Genomic DNA, 6,888 nt, shown 5'->3' with positions numbered 1-6,888 from the left:
TTTCAAAAAAAATCGAAATTATGTATCATATTTTGTTGTTTTATTCCTTACAATGCTTTATTTTACAAATTGTAGTATATCTTATACAATTTTGCAAAAGAATTGTACAATAAAATGAATCAAAGATCTACTAAATGCAAATTACAAGTTTTGCAAAAGAGTGTGAAGCCAATCGTTACAAGGGGTTTAACGAAAAAAAAAATAAAGTGCATTTGCAACAATGTTGCTGTGTTACACCTTAAAGATCTAATGGGATGAACTGGTTCAAACTTATTCTATATATCAATATTTAAATTATATATGTAACTATACATAAGAAAAACTATATTTAAACAATTAACATGATGAATCAAAAACAGCACCTAAAATCCCAAATTGCTAACAATTAAACTCAAGGTTTACTTTATTGTTATCGTTATCGAGACAATAAACATTCAAGAACATCATTCTTCTTATACTTTACCCAGTTTTACTGTAATTTGTTTGGTTCATGTCCACCATTATCTTGTGAAGAAAAAAACTTAGGGTTCATGCTCAAATGAAATGGTCGCATCCCTTGGTTTATTGTATATAGAGGAGGTACGAAATTAGAACTTGAAGAAGAACTCAACATTTGGAAATTTAGTTGTTTTGGATCAAACTGACCAGAGTTATGATTATGCGGAGGGAAATACGATTGTGTTTCTGTTGGTGGCGGAGGATACATGATTGAAGGTACCACCATGTTGATATTGAAGTTATGAACACCACCGTCGTGTTGATTAGGAGCCACTGATCCGTAACTCCCAAACTAGGATAATGACAGATTAGAAGGATCCCATTTGAGTAAAGAACCGTTGGAGACAACGTTGTTTAAGAAATTATTAGATTGAACAAATGTACCATGATGTTCTTGTTTGTTTCTTGCGTCCTCATGATCATGTTCTTCGTAGTTTCCACTAGTTTGTCTTGCAACCACTTTAGATCTATCTGGGTTCCAATAATCCTCCCAGTTAAGACCACTAGCACTCGTTTTAGCACCTTCTGCTCTTTCTGGAGAACCATTTAGTAATGTTTGGAAATTTTGTCCAAAGCTCCCTGGTGGGATTTGAAGAGGAGGAAGCTCATCAATTTCATTTTTGGCTGCATCTAGTAACCAATCCACAACTTTACTAGGTTGGCTTAGTCCTAACCGGTCTTGAAGATAGTATAATTGGATAGCGGTTGGAACCGAAAGCCTCACCCTCCGGTCTCTTAACCCTCGAACTGTACAAACTTTACTATGTCGATCTTTCCCACCAAAAGCTCTTGAAACTCGAACAACTCTTGGATCTTTCAATCTAGACCAAGATGATGTTGTCAGGTTGGGTTTAATAACGATCTTCGTTCCATCATTAGCACCATCTTGGCTCATAATTAACTTGAGGCAAAAGCTACTTCTAGATTTGCTTCAGATCTTTCTGGTGCAAGGAAATCTGTGAAAGTAGAGCAGGTTCATAAATTTTGAAACTTATTTGGAACTTAAATAGGATAAAATATCAAGTGCTCAGCATATCAAGTACCATGGGTACTCGATGGCTTTTAACTTATTGATTGTTCTTGCACAAATACACATGGAATAATAAATTGAAACTGAATATGCATAAATTGCCACAAGAAAAGTACTTGAATCAAGTATACACAAAAAGAAACTTACCTGGATACAAGTTTCAGGTACGGTTAACAACAAATCGGCTACTTTTCTGAATTAGTACTTCACTAGATTGTTGTTCTAGTCAATAACAAGTTTTTTTTTTTTAAGCAAATTAGCCAAATCTAGAGCGAAAAAAAATCTAAAACATCACTAGCACTTGCGTAAAAGAGAAAACCTAGCTGTAGAGACCATATTTTAGTGGTGTATCATGAAAAAAATGAGTAAAGAGATCTTGAAAATGTTGGAACGCAACCAATCATGGCCAAATTGGAAAGAAAGTTTTCAGTAAAGAATAAAGTAATGACTCGTAGTCTTCCACGTGCCGTACCTTTCATCAACATCATCTATAGCTGTCAAGATCTTATCGAAGATTATTTTTCTTCGCACACGATCATGTTATCAAAGAAATATCCATTATAACACCGATAACAAAATACGGACTAAAACTATAATGAAAGGAATTGACAATAAAATCTTCATTGTGTGTACTAAAAAGAGGCATGATTAACTATGATACATCTAATTTATTTTGATCAATAATTCAGTCGGTAGGTAAGTTGAAGTTACGGTTTGGGCAGATGATTAAGAAGATACCAAATATTCTCTTGTTGAGGTCAAGCGGCGTTCTTTCACAAAAGAATGAAAGTGGTTCTAGGGTTTGTTAGGATAAAACAGTTAAAGAAACAGCATAATAATAATTTATTGGGGGCCATTCTGCACATATTGAAAAGTTGTGGGTAGTGCTTTATCGGCAGTTACAAAAGCCATAGAATTTTTTATTCAATTTGTAGATCACATGGTACAAAATTTGTTGGCACTCTATGGTTGAAATTCATTATATCTTCATTTCTAATGTAACTATATATTAAGAGACATTGTTACGTGTGTACGTAACATGTTACGTAGAAAAGAAAGAGAAAGTAGAAACGTTAATTAACTAGAGAGGTAAAGTAATTTAATATTTTACAGTTTTAGGCACTTAAAATTTTAACAATATATTAAAGGTATGCCTATGGTAGTTCTTGGTTACATTGAACATTCCTACATATGTAACGATGTGATTGTAAAAGCAATTAACAATTATCGAAGAGATTGTAGCATATTGTTGTACTAGTTCTATGCTGTACAAAGATGTAGAATGTTGCATGCTGGCAAAACAGGTTTCTATTTAAGGCATTTTAATAAAAACCACAGTATGTAATTTTATATATTTTTGAAAGTAATTAAAATTAATAGGTTAGACTTCATCATTTTTTATTCTTGGTAAATGAAACATGTTATGTTATATATTGGCATGAGAGATAAAGTAGTTAATGAGTTGTATTTATGTTTGATAATTGCGTTTATCACATCGTCCATAACCTGTTAAACACGATAAAATCTGTTTTGCTAGCCCTAGGCGTAAGATTAAATGGTCTATAAGTTAGCCGTTAAAAAAATAATATTTTACCTACATACATTAAACTTGCTATATTACGATCTCTTACTTTTAATCCATTTGAAAAAGATGAGTTATGTTACTCTGGCTAGTAACTTATCAACAAACAGCAATAAATGAAGAGATGAGAAGTCAATTTGATGATTAACTCAAAGTTATTTATGGATTTTGGGTACGAAGATAATAGTTACAAAAGAAGGGAGTCCTCTTGAGGTGTATGAAAGCAACAGTAGGAAGAGAGAGAGTACCCTTTAAAATTATGGACGAGGGACCAAATTGCTTTGTCTATCTTCTTCTTCTCTTCTTTAAAACATGCACCAAGCTAGCAATGGACCACATCTGTTTTCTTTCTTTCCACAAAGATAATTTGCATGCACCTTATTTAACTCTCTCTCTCTCTCTCTCTCTCTCTTGATATATATATTATATATGCACGCCTATATCTACGCAATGTAAGTAATAAATAAAGTTTGACACCCAGAAGTTGTTTGGAAGTTTATTAGTGTCTTTGCATGTGTATAAGTGCATAGATGAACTATATATATAATATGAAATGGATGATACTTGTATTTATAGTAAGAGAGATAAGAAGTTGATTTTAATTTGGCTTCGTATATCTGACCTTATCTAATGATTAGAAGCTGCAAAGAGAGAGTCTTTGCTGTATGGCCTCTATCAATTAGTTAGTGAAACAATCTATGACCGAATCTAAAGATTTGTACGTACATGACTTTTCTTTAAAGAGTTAGCCCAAAACTTGCTGCCAATTTTTCGTTTTTTCTTTTTGGAGTTGTGAGAATTTATGCATTTGGAAAAGATCATAAGTTAGTGAGAACTTTTGTTTTCTGTTATGTATTTGGTCGTGGAAAATACCTATTTTCGTACCTATGAAATCAAATGTTGGAAACAGATCGAACAACCCACGAATGTTTAATGTGTGAAGTCCATTATATTAGGTTGTTTCAAGAAACCAAATTAATGCATAACATTTATATTGTGTGATGGCTAGTCAAAGATATGCTTTAGAGACGTAGCAATACTATTTGAGAGAAGAGGATATGAAAATTATATAGTTTTTAAAATGGTCACGTTCAAGAATGTGAAGTTTTGTGCCCTTGATTTCTTCGTCGTGTTGGTGGGGGAAACGCCCACCACCTTATTTCCTATTGGTTGGTTTACAATCTTGGCCCTATCATCATCCTCATCAAATGTTTTTTACAAAACGCTGGGACACTTTTTGAACCTTAAAATACCCAGCATGTTTCCGGCGTTTTGGATCAAAATTTACCCCCAACAGGTTTGACTATGCTTGGTCTAAATTTTTTAACCAAAATCTCATACTTATAAAAGGGGAAATGTAACATAAAATACGTGGTAGACCTTTTTATAAGATTCCAAGCTAACCAAATAAAGTTTTTATTTTACAAAGAAGAGATCAAAAATACTGGGGTGTGTGAGGCGGTGGTGGGGGGATTCGGTTTTGGTATGATTCGAAAAGTTAGTAGACGTGTTCTCTTACAAAGAGAAAGTAAGGATGATTAGAATCGGGGACTCAGATATAAAACCTAGGATAATACAATAAGAACATATTGTGACCATATATTTAATTAGTAATTGCAAATTTGAAATACTAAACAAATATATGGCATAGCAAACAGCAAAGCATATAAGCCTTTTTTCCTCATTATATACCCCTGTAAATGCGTACTTAAAAATACACAAAAGGTTTTAACCGACAAACAAATTAACTCAAGAGACGTTTGAAAAAGTATTTCACAAAAGCCCCTTAGGCTTTAGGTCAGCATAGATCTAAACCAGTAACAAGTAACAACTAACAGTTTCATTTCATTTCGGATAGGTAAGGTTTTATTCGAATAAATCTTAAAATTTGTAAATGTTAAAATACATAATGGTTTTTTTAACTCGAATAAATTCTTACAAGTGTATGGTTTAAAGAATTTTTGAAGGAAAAATTTGTTATTCACAATTATACCGTCTTTATTTATAATATTTATTCATTTAAATATAGTAGTTGGATAGAATAATAAAATATGTAATGTTTTAGTTTTTATAACATTAGTTTATATAGTACTAGTTTTTATTCCCTGTATTACGGGGTTGTTTTACATTATTTGTTTTTAATATATATATATTTTTTTGATTTTAATTTTATTTACTGTAAGGAATTAAATAATATACTTAGGGTTTGACAATAAAAATGTTTCACAACAAAATAAGATGTTATAACCTGGTTTAAAAGTTGTTAGGGTTTAGTGAGACCCATGACCCGCTTATTTTTTTTACTATAAATTTGTTTCTTAATTATAAATAATTGTCTTTTTTTTTAAGAAAACCAAAAATTAACTTTTAGTATATTCGTATTTTATAGGATTTTCATATCAAATATTTTGGTGAGCTTAACTTCTAATTTAATAAGATATTATAACCCATTTAAGGTTTATCTGGTTTTGGTGAGACCCATGACATTCTTATTTTTTTACTACAAAATTATTTTTTAATTATAAAAATATTTGTTTTTAAAAAAATCGGATATTAATTTTTAGTATGTCACTATTTTATAGTATTTTTATATCAAATATTTGGTAATATTAAGTTTTATTTATGAGATGCTATAGTCTATTTAAGGGCTATCAGGGTTTGGTAAGACCTATAACCGTGAATTTTAGTTAAATGCATGAGAAGTTTTCATTTACAAATAAATCAATCCGGTGTCTTGATTGAAAGTGAGAAACAACCATAGAGCTTTTAAAGACTTTGTTTTTATATATTTAAGACTAGCTTTTGAACCCATGTATTACACGAGATTTATCAAATAATAAAAATAAATAAGATTCATTAATTGAAAGAAATGAACAAAATTAAAGGTAAAAAGAAAATAAAATATATTATAAATAATAAGAAGTCTAAAATCTCAAATTTACAAATTCGAAAAAATCTCTTTATATGCAGCATTGACAAAATTGTTTTGACCCATTACCCATGGATAATTACGATGAATGAGCTGAGAGATTAGAAAATTAAAAGGAAAATTATAACCTATTTGTCAAAATTGTTTTGACCCATGACTTATGAATATGAAGGATAAATAAGATGAGAAATTATAGAATTATAAATGAAATTATAATTCATTTGCCAAAATTATTTTGACCAATAACCCATTAATAGCTATAATGAATAAGATGAAATTAAATAATTAGAAAGGAAATTATAACCCATTTGTTAAAATGGTTTTGCCCCATAACCCATAGATTTGTAGGATGAATGAGAATAGAGATTAGATCAAGAATGAATATGAGATTGCCATATCATCCTTATTATTTTATTTTATTAATATAGTTAGATTAGATTTTATACGAATTGTAGTACCTTCTAATATGATTAGTACCTTTTAATATGATAATTCAATTTATATAAATTAGTTACCAACAAAGTATTTTAGCAAAGGCCATTTAGTTTAGTGACGGCCCTTAATTTTCTTTACCGAGGTTCGAGTCTCACCTGAAGCAATTGGTTCCGGGTTGGAATCAAAAGATTTTCTCAGTTTTAGGTTTTCTTTTGGGTGGGTGCAATAGGTTACCATATCCGTTATTCGAGTGGAAAGATAATCTATTTGTTGATGCATGGTGTTCGAGACTTTACTGTTAATTAAAATAAGTAATAAAGTATTTGTTTATTATAATAAGTTAGCTAAACTTAAAGAATGGAATGATTTATTATCAAATAATAATAACAATAATAATCAATTCTGTGATAAAAA

General features: G+C 30.5%; 1 pseudogene; it reads right to left on the bottom strand.

Annotated features, from left to right (window-relative positions):
* Positions 1–456: 456 nt before the first annotated feature.
* Positions 457–1,773, bottom strand: LOC143590051 (transcription factor TCP17-like; annotated as a pseudogene).
* Positions 1,774–6,888: the final 5,115 nt, after the last annotated feature.

Source organism: Bidens hawaiensis, unplaced genomic scaffold (genome assembly GCF_021521415.1).
Source record: "Bidens hawaiensis isolate Kalapana, Puna unplaced genomic scaffold, B.hawaiensis_p1.1 tig00001597_1, whole genome shotgun sequence".
NCBI classification, from domain to species: Eukaryota; Viridiplantae; Streptophyta; class Magnoliopsida; order Asterales; family Asteraceae; genus Bidens; species Bidens hawaiensis.
The sequence above is the reverse complement of the archived record's forward strand: the minus strand, read 5'-3'. Positions and strand labels throughout refer to the sequence as shown.